A 15,608-nucleotide genomic window follows, 5' to 3' on the forward strand; every position below is an offset into this window, starting at 1 on the left:
CACGTAGGTGACGTCAATTAAAACAAATTTGATCTGATTTTACAATTTTTGTAGTAGCAAACATTTAGTTTTGTAATTCTTTCATTGTTATATCCTATTTAAAGTGTAGATTTATAACTTCTTTTTTTTTTTTTTTTAAATTATAACTATATTTAAGTTGCTTCAAACAAATTCTTTCAAAAAAATATTTTAGAAAAAATTTGTTTTTTAAAGAAAATAGTTTTAGAGCAAACATTTAATACAACAAATCTAAAACCATTAAAAATAATAATCTATTTCTAAATTTATTTTAAAGATGTGATGTTGCGACTATTTACCTTATTTCTAAATAGCGAAACTATAACATAAAAAAAAATTAAAATTACAACATCTATATAATATAATATGGCTTCTATATAGCATAATATGGCAATAAGTTATAGTAAAAAATAACAAAGTAAAAACTGTGTTTCTTAATGTGGTACCCTACTAAAAAGCGCTTTTTTAGTGGAAAAATGGAAATAAAACCTAATACTAATATTATTTTGATAAGTAATTTATAAAAAATAATATTTGAAATTAAATTTTTTTTTTTTACTTTTTTGACATCCTTAATGGCAGATAAACTGCCTTAAAAATGCCTATAATTGAATAACTTTGTGACGTAATATCTTCCGTTATATAAATTTTCTTTGGTTCAAACTTTGTAGAATAATGCATTATTATGTTTTATTCCGGCTGACAGATGGATTTTTACTTTAAGGACTTATTTTAAATTTTTTACAAATTATTGAAAACATGCTTGAAACTCTAAGCAGTTTCACTTAAAATTTGAATTAATTTTTTTATTTAAAGATATTGAACATGAATTTTAAAAATTCCATCTGTTAACCGAATTTATTGAGTATTCATGCAAAAATCATTAGCCAATACAAAGATATTACGTTTCAAAGTTACCCTAGTATTACAAAATTTAAATTTGTAAAAAACACATTTAAAGTTTTTTCAAGTAAAATCTTGTTTAATAAAGCACCAGAAATATAGGACTGATTAGTTTCATTTGACTTTAGTTTATCACTGAAACCTTTGGCTACTGATCTTAACTTTTTTTTTGCTTTATACACTCCTTTGTTGACTTTCGCTTCATTTGGTTTACACGAGAATTGTCAAACTGAATAGATGTCATCACTGTTATATACCCAGTCAAATTGAACTCTTTTAAAACATTCAAAATACCTTTACTACCATCATTAAAATGAATGACAGCAAAGTAAATTCCCATTTTAATTGTTTTTCTATTGACAAAAGTGATCTCTAAAACTCTGGACCATATAATGGCATTCGAGGACTCATTCAGATTTTGTGTCTTACCGTGAAGACATTTAGATAGCAGTTAATCGTCTTGTAAGCTTTTATAAATTGGCATTAGCAGGTTTTTAATCCATACTTGAATTGAGTTTGATGGTATATACTGCTTCGTATTACACCAATACCTGCATCAGCTTTCAGAATCACAAGGACAAAACTGATGTCGCTTATCTTGATTTGGAATATTGGCAAAGTGGAAAAGAATGGAAAATATAGACTTCTTCATAGCATAAATATTATCAATATTCCTTCTAATAGCGATGCAATAGTAGTTCTGCATCAAATTTATTATCTTATTTGTCAGTTTATTTCTACCAGACAATGGTGTTTTAGTACCACTGTATAATTTTACTAAACTTCGTAATCGGGTACCCATACGCTTTTGAACATGCCCAATACATTCAATTTTTAATGGAATTACTCCTTGTTCAATATAAGGTTTTGATTTTACAACATCTAAAAATGAGCTTGTGTCACCATCTCCAAGGTACTCTTTATAAATTAAGCTCCGATTTGAAATGGACTGATGAAATATGTCAACAGCCCCTGATAATTTTTATGGATCCTGAAGACCCTTCATGGTTTATTTGACAATTGTTGTCTAACTTCCACTGCTCATATTATAATGTATTTTCTTTACCTATCCACATTTTGCAACCGTAACAATGTCTTGACTTGATTTCAACATTAACACATTTATCACCTGTTATGGCTGTAACAATGCCATACAAAGAAGAATAACCATGTCGTTGCCATGAGCCATTAACAGAAACCTGAGTGCAACGAATATTATTTACAATTTCAGTATAAGGAGCTTCTAGAGCTGCCGTTTTCATGCTAGTTGTTTCAAGTTTTTTATAGTCATTTTTAACCTGCAAGTCTATGTTGTGAAATGCCCCTTTAGCTAAAGAATGAATGTTCATAACTGACATTATTGTCTTCATTGAAGCATATCCGTAGCCGAGTTCTCGAAAAGCAATAACAGCTTGAGTGTTTATATCCTTTAAATTAGCTCCTTGAATTATTTTTTGTTTTTTTTATTTCTGGAGAGGTATTGAAATTTTTAAAAAAACTACATTTTTCATTGCAACATTGTAGTGATAAATTATGTGAAAGTCCTTTTCTTTTATTGGGATAATCAATAAGCTTAATGTTGCAAAAACAATCTGTGCATGAAAGAGACTGAGCATAATTTCTAACACGTGAAAATGAATAAAGATGAAATAATCTGATACATTAGAACTATCGTTATGAATGCTGGAAGATGACTTTCTTTCGCTGGAACTAGAGAGTTGATTAATATTTGATGTCTTACAAGATACTCTATTTGGTATAACACAGTTCCATTTTCTTTGTCCTTTTCTAGAAAAGTTTTTTTTGTTGCTAACTTTTTATTTTTGATTTAGGTTTTCTTTTCCACCTGAACTCATTTTTATATATACTAAATAAAAAGCTAAAGTTATTGAATCGTATTTAAAATATATATCTCACATTAATTGATATATTAAAATAAAATTTACAACAACTATTTAAATTTGAATTCACAACAACTATTTAAAGTCACACCACAATGTGCTTTTATAGTTTAGCTCAATAATTTACGAATATAAAAAAGAAGCCTAACATAGCTTAAGCATAGATTTTAGGGCTTAAATTATGGTTTTATTTGTGTTGCTAAGGCGTTGCTAAGGTCAATAATTTTTATTAACTCTTGTAAAATGCATTTTTTAAATATTTAATGTAATTTAAAAATACAAGATGGTTATATCAAGTGAAAAAGGATAAAATTTGAAAAAAAATGAGTCCAAAAACAAAATTTTGACATTTTACTTCAAAATCAGTATTTTTTTAGTAGTACCACCTTAAGGTTTCTTAAGGAGAACCGAGGCGGGCCCCGAGATGAAAACTTTCGAGGGCTTTTTTTTTACAGTAAAAAATATATCCATATTGGAAAAGTCACTTTATCAAATTTTAAGTCTATAACATGATGTGTCATAAATTAGTTAGGCTCGTCAACGAATCCTTGCATTTTTGTTGTTTTGAAATACAACAAAGAAAATACTTTTAATTAAGTGACTTTTTTTAATACAACTACTATAAGTAGAAGTTGCATTAAAAACTTCATAGATAAAAAAAGGAAGTAAAAGTTAATAAAGGTAAAATATAAATAAGGGTTAGTGACGGATCCCCGGGGGGGTTTGAGGGGGGAGGGGTTGGTATGCATCTGCCCCCCCCTCCTCCCTTCCCATTTCCCCCCTCCCCCTCATCCCTTCCTTTCCCCCACCAGAATCTGAAAGTCTTTAAATTTCTTAGAAATTGAGGACTTTTTTTTTCTCTCTTAGTAGACGCATGTGGTAGAAAATACGAAAATATTTCAACATCCTCCTCCACCAAAAATTCCTGGATCCTTCACTGGTAAGGGTTATTTTGTGAGGAAATAATAAACAACCATTTCTGGAAAGCATTTTCCATTCATTAGACAAAAAAATTGTATTTGTACATAAATCTTATATAAAAAAATATAGATTATATAAAAATAGGATAAAAAGCTTAAATGTGAAAAGAAATATATTATTTTAAATTAATTCTTTAAAATACAACTTCCGATAAGCATTTCTTATACATCTTTAGCTATTTGTTGTTATTAACATATTTTTACTCAGAACGAGTCTTCAAACAAGTTATGTCTCATTTTGTGATCTCAGTGTTGATAATTATCTTCTTTTAATTTGTAAAGACTCTAATAGTCACATGTTTTGCCTGGGCATTTAAATTCTTAAGAATTCACCCATTTGTCGCGAAACTAGGTTTGAACCCACAGACTATTCTTTATGTGCTTTCGTTTAGTACCACTTCACTCTATTGTCTTTTTCTTTGTTCTATATTGCTCTCCTTCATCTCAAGACTGCACTCTTTTTGATGTTATTTCTGATCAAATTGACTAAGCTCTCTCTCTTTATCCATCAGCCAATATCGTTGTTGTTGGTGACTTTTACACTGGCTTTAGTACCAGTGACTCTGCTGGCGTTAAGGCACTCAACTTTTACCTTTCTCAGCCTTTAACTCAAATAGTCAACTTTCCAGACAAACCAAATCATTTACCTTCTATATTCGATCTATTTCTAGTTTCTGATCCTAGTCAGTGCTCAGTTTCTCCACATTCACCCTTAGATGCTTCTAATCACGGTTTGATCTCTTTAAAACTATTATCTCAATCTTCTTCATCATCAGAATTCCCCTATAATCGTTTCTCTTATAACTACTTTAAAGCTGACTTGGACTCTTTCTGTAATTTTCTTCGTGATGGCCCTTGGGTAGAAATCTTTCGTTTTCCTGATGACAAGTGTGCTTCTTACATAACTTCGTGGATTCAGGCTGGTATGGAATCTTTTATTCCCTCTCGACGATTCCAGGTCAAGTCTCGCTCTTCTTCATGGTCATCTTCTTCCTGACATTGTACTGCTGCAATTTCCAGTTGCAACAGTTTTTTCCTCATCTATCAGCAAATCAATTCTCCAGAAAACAAACGCCTGTTTACTATTGCTAGAAGTTATTTTTAAAAGGTTTTGTCTAACACCAAAGATCGCTATTCTCAGGTCATAAAATCTCGTATTTTATCACAAAAATTAGGCTCTCGTGACTTCTGGAGAATCTTTAACAGTATTAATAAAAAGGGCAAATCTGTTATTTCACCTCTCTTGTATGGTTCAGACTTTGTCGCCTCACCAAAAGAAAAAGCTGAATTGATTGCAAAGAACTTTTCCCCAATATCATTTCTTGATTCCACAAGTTGTGTTCTACCTGATATAGCCGTCAAACAGGTTGATCCATTGCAATGGACTCTTCTTCAGGGGCTCCTCAAGGATCAACTCTTGGCCCTACACTCTTTTTAATTTACATTAACAATTTTGCACATATTCTCACATCTAGGGTGGCATTATTCGCTGATGGTACTACCATTTATTCTTGTCATGATAAGAAGCCAACGCTCTCTGATTGCTTGTAGGGGGTATTTGAGTTTGAAAAGGATCTCATTTAAGCTACAGCAAGGGGCTCACAGTGGCTGGTCAACTTTAATTCAGATAAAGTTTAACTTTTTTCAGCCAATTGTTATCGCAATAACTTAGATCTTCCTATATTTATAAGCGGTAACGCATTCGATGATTTATCTACCCTTCATTTTCTAAGATTAACTCTTACTTCTGATCTTTCTTGAAAACCATATATTAAATCCGTTGCAATATTAGCATCTGCTTAGGTTGCATCTCTTAATCGAGCTCGACACTTTCTTACTCCGGATTCTATTCTTTTTCTCTATAAATATCAAATCCGTCCTTGTATGGATTAATGTTGCCATATCTGGGGCAGATCTTCAAATGATGCCCTTTCTCTTTTAGACAAGGCGCAAACCAGATCTTGCAACCAACCTCCAACCATTTTCACATCGTCGTAACATTGCTTCTCTTTCTGTTTTCTACAAATTCTATAATGGTCACTGCTCTAAAGAACTAGCGTCTGTTGTGCTATCTACTAAAATTCACTCTAGTGTTACTCGTCATTCAATTAAGTCTCATCCTTTTTCTGTGACTGTTCCTCAGTGCTCCTAAAATTCTTATTCTTCTAGTTTTTTTCCTCGAACATTAGTTATTTGGAATTTGCTTACTTTATCTTGCTTTCCTGATTCATGTAATTTGCAATCTTTTAAGTCGTTTGTCAATTGTTATCTTGCTCTACAAACTTCATCTTTTCTCTTCCAATAACTTCCAACTCTAATAATGGTTGCTTGCAACTTTGTAGCAAGTATAGATGTAAAAAAAAATAATGTTTATGGTATAAATATTTAAAACTTAACAAATTTAGCCTTAAATTACTAAATTAAAAATTAAAATTTTTATTTTTATTTTTAATTAAGTAATTTAAGGCTAAATTTGCCTCCTGTCAATTTGGCTAAATTGGTTGGTTTTTAATAAATAATAATATATTATTAATAAAATAAAAAAAGCCGTCATAAAGACTTTTGCCAATGTGACGGTAACTTGAAAAATCCCATCGGTTATCAATTAGAACTGGCATTATTTTTTAGTTCAATTGAGAAATTACGTGAATGATAAAAAAAGTATGAACAATTTATTTACAAAAAAGTATTAGATTTAAATAAAATTTGAACGTTGAAAATCACCGCAAAGTTAAACACTAACTTGGATGTGTATGTCGATGTATTTAAATTCGGTTCTTAAGTGTTGTTGAATGTTGCATAATTTAAGCACAATCATTTCCTATTGTTATTTTTTTTCCACATTAACAATAGGCGGGGTGAATAAAATAAGCAACTGCTTTTACTAAGTAATTGGTCAGCTTTACGTGAATAAAAGCTTTAGTAATTTTCCCCAAGTTTTTAATAACTGAGTAAATTGCAAAACTCCTGAAGTTTTTATTCACGTAAAACTGACCGATTACTGAGTTCAAGAAATTGCTTATTTATATTCACCCGGCTTTATACTTTGTAATACTGAATATGTTGTTCTACGATTCCAGCAATACATGTGGAAGGCGATATGCATTTTAAACGCTATTTTTAATTTCAAACCAGATTGTTTCTTCTAGGTTTAACAATGGACTATAGGGCCCAAAGATAAAAAATGAGCAGATTTATTTTTGAACACTCTTTCCAAGCGAGTGTGACAAGAAGTAATGGTCTACTACGACGACTAAATCTTTTACACTGTTCCCGGACGTAAACTATGGGTATAACACAGCTCGTTACATGAGTTTAAATTAAATGATCCTCTTTGAGTTTATATTATGAAAACATTTGTTATTAATTAAGCAATGTTTTTTTTTTTTTTAAAAAAACAACAGATTTTAATTTATTTTATCTAGCCAAACAATCTGAAGACCATTTGCGATATGTTCATCGATGTTCCCTTTTCAGCTCTTTTTATATTGATTTTAATATTGTTTATTGTTAAAGGATCCTTGTCGACTTTTTTTTTAATAATAAAATTGTTTTCGAGGAAATTAGCAACTGTTGTTGTACCGATGAATTGAACTAATTTATATTTTTGATTTTATGGCTACCAGTGTTAATTGATTTGATAGCCACCAGTGTCAGTTTTTGGTTTGATCATTAGTTAATTTTTTTTAGCTTAAAACAACCTTTTCCAATGAAATTTAAAAGTTTGCTGCAAACCAAATTGTGTGCTATTTTATATTTGACACCTAAAACTTATGCCCTTGTCACCTTATTATCATTTATTTATATATATGTATTTATTTTTTATATGGTACAAAGTAATTTTATGTTTACATTTTAATGATTTTACACGCTTGCTGATGAAAGCACGTCGGGGCGTAGTGATAAGGCAAATAATGTTTTCTTTTAGCCCCGGTCTTTTAGATTTTTTTTATATAAAACGGCTCTGTATTCTTTTTTTAATGACAAAATAAAATGAATAAAATAAATTTCGCTCAGCACATTCAACAACTCTTTTTCTGTCATTAAATGAAAATAAAATACAATGTTTTGTTTTCAACTTGTTCAATTGTATGTATTTTATACAGAAAACTTGGAAAAGTTGTATCTGGTTGTTCAAGAAGTATATGTAAAAGATTTGGTGAAATAAATGTTAACACGGACTTAAATTCATACCTTTTTTTTTGCGTCATAGTGTTTTATTCCATTATTAGTACTGAGGCATACAAATGCTAAATTTGATATTTTAACTTCATGTCGAAGAAGAACCTTTACAATAATAAATTATAAGCTTATATTGTACATTCCCAATTACAATTTATGTATTCGCAGTTACAGATTACGGTTTATTAATTAGGGTAGATTAGGTTAATATAAGTACCTTGATATTATGGATGGTTAAGCGCAAAAACAGCATATACAACGAATATGTTGAAATGAGATAATTTGACGCAAAGTTTAAGTCTTTAACAAAAGCCACTAAACCGAAAAAATTAAAAGTAATTGCAGTTCATTGCACTTAAAAATTTTAATTATAGTATTTTGGTGTTTGCATAGAAACACTACATAAATTAATTCTTAATATAAACTAATTTTTTCAACTTTGTTGTATAGGCTGGTTTGGCGCTTAACCATCCATATGAGCATACTTAAAGATTTCTTTGATGTAAGCAGTGAAGTTAGAGTTGCTTTGTATTAATTGAATCGATTTTATGTGGTGATAACAGAAATCAGTACAATTAGCGTAAATTTATATGCAGCAATTAGCGGCTATCATCTAGTTAAAACGCTGTTAAATTTTTTGCGTCATTAAAATAATATCGTCGCGCATAAATAAATCTGTGGCGTGAAATTTTAGTGCTAAAATAATGAAATTAATTTTTTCATTAAAAAAAATATGTTAGCTAAAAATCCAATCCATTTTTTTTAAACAATCAATTTATAGAAACATTTAGTTTTGACTTTATTTAAAGATGCCATTTGTGTGTAATTTGAGCATGCTCAAATTACCCAGTGTTTTTCATTGAAATTACCTAGTTTAAAGTCCTAAAATAGCAGTGGTTTTAATTTTTAAAAAAAAACATAGTAAAAAATTTTTAAAATATTTTAGCAATACTAATAAGTTAAATTCAAAAAATTTGAATTTTTATTGTTCAAAAGTTTGAGTTAATAAAATTGAAAAAAATAATGAACAAATTTTTTTTTTTTTGTTGTTGCGGAAAACATAGTAACATTGTTTCAGCAAAAAGTGGCTTAAAATTTGATCTTTTGATAAAAGTTTTGTTAATAACCAATCATTATATTCCAAAAACTGGTTCTAGTTGTCAGGATGTTACTTTTTTAATGCTATTTTTTTGAGCTAGTTTACAGTGCTCATATTACCAAGTGGTCTGGGTACGAGCACTTTTGCTACTTTTTTTAAAAACTCTGTGTTTTTAAGAAAAGCTTTCGGGTGCTTAAATATCTAGGTGGATTACGAAAAGAAATCCCTAAATATTGTTTATTCGCAAAAATTTTGGATCCAGCATAACTATTTTTAAAAATATTCCATTTTTCGTTTAAGGTGCTCATACCACCTTAATCTACCCTACATGTTTTATTTCTCAATTACATATTACGTTTTCTCAATTATATGTTTTGTCTCCTAATTACGTTTTTTTCTTATCTTTTTAAACTTTACTTACTATAAGATTTATGTGAGACCAATTTAGAAAAAGTTAAACGACTTGGAGTTAAGATAATTTTGAAAAGTTAATTAAAAGTTTTCGACTATTTTTGTGTTTTTTTCAAATAGTTAAAAAAAAATTAAATATTATGCAAAACAAGGGTTTTGCATAATATTCATAACATGTTACCGTGAGCTGTAGTAGTTTATTCCATTATTATTTTATTATTTCAATTTTTTTAATAACGAAATAGCGGTATGGTAATTAAAAAACTGTGCGTGGATGAAATGTTCTATGTTCTGGATCCAAAAAAGAGATGTTATTTTCAAAGAACTTTTATGTATACTTTGATGTTGAATTTTGAAAAATACAACAGTAATGCAATTTGTATGTTGCTTTTTATTTTATAGTAATGAGAAAACAATATGGAAATATTCTATTGTAAAAAATTAAAAAACATTTTTTGATTGCATATTTTTTTCAATTAAACTTTTTTCAATACACATTATACAAATTTTTTCATATTTTTCATTTTTAATACAAATTTTTTCATATTATATAAATTTGTTCATATATTCATATATATCATACAATTTTTTCATATTATACAAATTTTTTCAATACATGTTATTTAATACACCGTAAACTGGGGTTACTTTGAACGTTTTTGAGATATTTTAACTTGCTCTTCCTTCACTATTGACAATATTTGAAGTTTAACAAAATGAATATAGAGGCTAAGATTGACTCTTTCATAATTCAAAATCAAAATAATATTTAAATAAAAGGATTTTGTATAATAATAATTTAAATAGTCATTCAAAGTTACCCCACAAATGGGGTAACTTTGAATGCATTTTTTTGTCAAAGCAAAACCTATTCAAAAACGTACTGTTTTGTTTAAATATTTAATAAAAACAACAGTCAAGTTTCACTCTAATTCATTTTTGCTAAAATAAAATAATATTATTTTATTTTAGCAAAAATTTTATTTTATTTTTTTAATTTTTTTTCTTCCCTTTGAGCCTGCTTTTTCCTTGAAATCAACATAAAACAATAGTTAAGTAAATTAATTACTGCTTGGCTTAATAAAATTGCAACTACCATCTGGAAAATGATTGAAGATTATACTTATATCTAATGGGTAAATCCCATATTTCTTTCAAAACCACTAAGCTACTAAGTTGCTGATTACCTTTTGATATGAAAAAATGTAATGTTTATAAGCAAAGAAAGAACAAAGGAGATTTATTTTTGTAATTGTCTGTTCTTTTTTTGGCACAAGAGGTTTTCGATTGATCAAGTATTTACCTCTAATACTATTAATGAGGTCCATGCAATGTAACATCATGAGGTTGCAATAAACGGGTAGAGATACCAGTTATATAACAAGATACTTTTTTCTTCGCAATATGATACTATTTTCTTTAGTAAATTCAAGTACCTTTTCACTGTATAGATTGCTTAGATTACAACTAATAGGAGCTTTAACTCCTACAATTTGACAAAAAACAAAAACAAACCAGTTTATTTTTTTGTTAAATTGTAGGAGTTAAAAAAAAAAATAGATTTGTATTCAAAGTTACCCCGCTATTCAAAGAAACCCGGTTTACGGCACTTTATACTAATGTATTAGCGGAAAGTCGGGTAGAACCGGACACTTAAGGAAAAATAGATTGAACACATGCACTAACAGAAAACAAAGTGTTAAAAGACTTTTTTCAAAGTATAAACATTTATTTATTGAATTTGAACAAAAAAATTACTATTGTATTTTTTAATAATATACAAAGCATAATAGAAAAGATGTTTAAAAAAAGTAGTGTTTCAAAATTGGAGTGTAGCCACGGACCTATAGTAATTTGTGACACAAATATAATATATAATTAATTAGCATATAACTTTTCTCAACAGATTTAAAAAAAAATCACCTTTAAAAATTGTCGCGGATATATACCCAGCCAGCAATAGCGAACGGGCCCCGTACGGTTTTTAGCTGGGCTTACGGGAACGGAATTTAGATGGGTGCAAGTTCTGGTTTCTAGATGGGTCCCGTATAGACGGGTTGCAAATGTTTACAATGTAAGCGCATGCGTGGTAGTTGGTAGGCAAAAATGTAAACTAAACAAGAATTCTGTTTTTGGCTACTTAATAAAAGTTCATCTAACCCATGGCTTCTGACTTGAATTCTCTTGCTAATCCTGAAGAAGAATTTTATTTTAGAAGTTGGTATCAGAAAATAATATTTTTTATCCCGATCCTTATCGTAACTAGGAGAAATTTTGGAGAAATAATGCTAGTTTGTTTTCTGAAGTCATATATACAAGTATTTTAAGCTACAGTCATAAAGTCAAATATTTTAAACTACAGTCCTATACTCCCTTGCTTTACTATACTCCCTTGCTTTACTATACTATACTATACTCCCTTGCTTTTCAAAATTGCTAGAGAGAATAATGTATAATTGGTTATATAATTATCTAACTGAGAACGACATGTTGTATTGCAAGCAATTTGGTTTTTTTTAAAAAATTTCACTGAACATGCAATAGTCAAACTTTTTAATCAAATATCTAACGCCTTTGATAATGACTGTTTTACATTAGGAGTTTCCATTGATCTGTCAAAAGCTTTTGATACCGTAAATCACGATATACTAATAAAAAAACTTGAAAACTAGGAATAAAAAATAAAAAAGGTATCTGATAAACCGAGAGCAACTTTTAAATTATGATCAAAATAACACATTTCCATATTCCATATCTTGCGGGATTCCTCAGGGCTCTATTTTAGGACCACTCTTATTTCTATTGCGCATAAATGACTTATACTTAGCAACAAATCTTTTTGACCTAATTTTGTCTGCTGATAATTCCAATCTTTTTTGTTCTCACATAGATATTAAAACACTTTTTCAAATAGTTAATGAACAGTTATGTAAATTTAATGAAAGGTTCTTAAGTAACAAACTTTTATTAAATGTGGAATAAACAAGTAAAAAAGTTAGAAAACATTCCTCTAAAATTACCAAATCTTATAATCAATAATATTTATATTAAAAGGAAAATATACGTAAATTTTTTAGGAGTAATACTGGATGAAATTTTACTGTGGTATTCACATATAAATAGTATTGAAACAACTCTCTCAAAAAATATCGCAATGATGTTTAATGCTAAACCTTTTCTAATTGTAGCATGCCTGAAAAAATTGTATTATGCCTTCATTTCCAGTTTTTTTGTAATACTTACTGTAATATTTTACTTACTGTAATATTGTGTGGGGTAGTTCAGACTATACAAAACTTAAGAAAATCTACAAACAAAAAAATAGTGTTTGGAACCTTTAGAAATACTTGCAAACCACTTTTACGCGGGCTCGGTGCTTTAAATGTGTACAAACTCAATTTACACCAAGTTTTATTGCTAATGTTTAAAACAAAAATTGGGAATGTCCCCTAAAATTTTTCAAACTTATCTTAACAAAATTAATCATAAATATTCAACAAAGTTTTCACACAGCAACTTTGTTCTTCTCAAGAATAATTTAAAATTAACCTCCTATTCAATTAAATACCGCGGACCTTATCTGTGGAAAAAATTTCTAAAGATTATCAACAAAAACAAGACTACATTTGAGCAATTTAAAATTGAATCAAAACGATTACTACTGTTCAAGAATCTTAATTTATCCGACTTTAAATGTTTCTTTTAAAGTAAGCTTAATCAAATAAAAGCAAATTTATTTATATCAATAAAATTTAAGTGATGATGTTAAAAATTCATCTTGTGATTATGTTAATTATGAAATTTTATATTATTATTTTTTTATTTAAAAATTTTTATTTAAATGATTCCTAAACATTTTAGCGGTTGTAAGCATTTCAACACTTCTTAATTATTTGCTTTTTTGAATTTCTTAATTTTCTTAGTTATTTTCTGTTTTAATTCTGAAATATGTTTTCATATATATTTGTATGTTATGTAGAATTTTTTATTTATATATGGGACTCATATATAAAGATAAGGCAAACTGTGATTTCTTCTCAATCCAGCCATTAATTTTGATATATGTCTATGCAATATAAATATTCTTTAACGGCGAAAAAAATAACTCACACTCACACTCACAAAAAAAAAGTCAGTTATGTCATAACTGATTTCATGAAACAAACTCAGTGCCGGTTTAACCAACGAACATACTTGACACGAGCCGGGTTGGCCACGGAGTTCAAGGGGCCATAGCATCTAAGTGAATTTTTGAGAGATATATAACTTATAAGAAAAATTATTATCGGCCTCTATCCTTGACTTTATTTCATATACTAGATATTTGTAATCTTTGCAATAACAGCGCATACAACGTATCGCAAAATGGACGTTTTATTTTTTTTACGACTTAAAAGAACTTCCGAGTTCAAACATAATGGTGAAAAAAAAAACTTAAATAATTGGATATTTTATTTATTGTTTATTTTCAGAGGATTATCATTCCACGGATCAGAAGAAAAACTATGATTGATATGCAACGGAAACTTTGGATTGTATTGAGCTATTAGTAAAATTTGCAAAATATTTCTCAATCATCGTTGGTTCTACTCCTATTGTGTACAATACTGAAAACCATTTGAGCGGTTCTTAGCATTCATTGTCATCCATAAATATTTTGCAGTTTCCATGCTTGAAATTGTTTTGAAGAAGTTAGATCAATGCGATCTACACGCGTTATGCGATCTACACTCGTAATGCGATCAACATTCAAAATAGAGAGAGAGAGAGAGAGAGAGAGAGAGAGAGAGAGAGAGAGAGAGAGAGAGAGAGAGAGAGAGAGAGAGAGAGAGAGAGAGAGAGAGAGAGAGAGAAAGAGAGAGTAGAGAGAGAGAGAGAGAGCAGAGAAAAAAGAATTAGCCTCACCTTTATTTTTTGCTCTAATTTAACAAAAATGGCAGTGAGACAATTATTAAATCTACTTTGTTTTTTATTGTCTTCTACTACAACTAAAATGTTAATAAACTAGTATGTTTAAATAATTACTTATGGAAAAAAGATCAAAAGTATTCAATTTGTGGAGAAAATTGAATTAGCCTCATTAAAAAATAAAGAAAACGTTTTGTTGTTACGCTTGTTTAATATTTAGTGTTGCTTCCTGAGTTTTTAATGACTACAAATATGCGGCTTGACATACTAGTCACAAGATTTTGGATAGTTTCTATAGATACTTCATTCCATGCTTCTTTGATACGAGTTTCAGCTCCAAGGTGTATTTAAATTGCTTACCATTTTTATAAACCTTTCTAGAAAATATTCCCCATATATTTTCAATTGGGTCAAGATCTGGACTACATGTTTACCATTCCATTACGTGAATATTTTTTTCTCTAAACCAAGCTTTTATAAGCTTTGAATAATGAATTGCAGCATTATCTTGTTTTTTATCACTAAAGAGAACTTGATGTCACTCGTCCTGCCAAGACATGTGTCCTTTTACAAATTGTTATCTAACTTCTTTATGACGACTGGTAGGTTTTGGTTTTGATTTACGCTTTTTCCAAACTGTGTTTGGATCTTCATGTAAGATTTGTCTCACACGTTGAACAGATACAGGTAATTGTAAATCAGCACGAATTTGAGATGCAGTCATGTGCTGAGCAGCAATACGACGTACAATAACTCGTTTAGTACGATTATCAATTTTGTTTGCCACTACTTCCCTTATAAGCTCCATAATAAACGCCAATCTTGAAGTAATTATTAACCACTTTTGGAGATCATTTAATTTTCTATGCAATTTCCTGATTAGACAAGCCTGCATCTTTGTATGCTTTGATCACTGCTAATTCTTCATTCGTTAAACGCTTACCACGTTCCATTTCAAATTAAGGTACCAAAAAACAAATGTTAAAAACTTTATGAGCACTGGTTTCACAGTCTTTGTTTAACTTACAAATAACAAAAAAAATCAAGTCACAAATGCGTATCACCAGATCAAAATATATAAGTAAACTGAAAATAATTATTGATGAGGCTAATTCTACTTGTTACCGCAAATATCAAGTATTATATATTTTATGGTTTTATCAAATGTACCGCTATTTAATTATGTGATATTATAATCAAAAAAGT

The sequence above is a fragment of the Hydra vulgaris genome, chromosome 08 (genome assembly GCF_038396675.1).
Source record: "Hydra vulgaris chromosome 08, alternate assembly HydraT2T_AEP".
In the NCBI taxonomy this organism is placed as follows: domain Eukaryota; kingdom Metazoa; phylum Cnidaria; class Hydrozoa; order Anthoathecata; family Hydridae; genus Hydra; species Hydra vulgaris.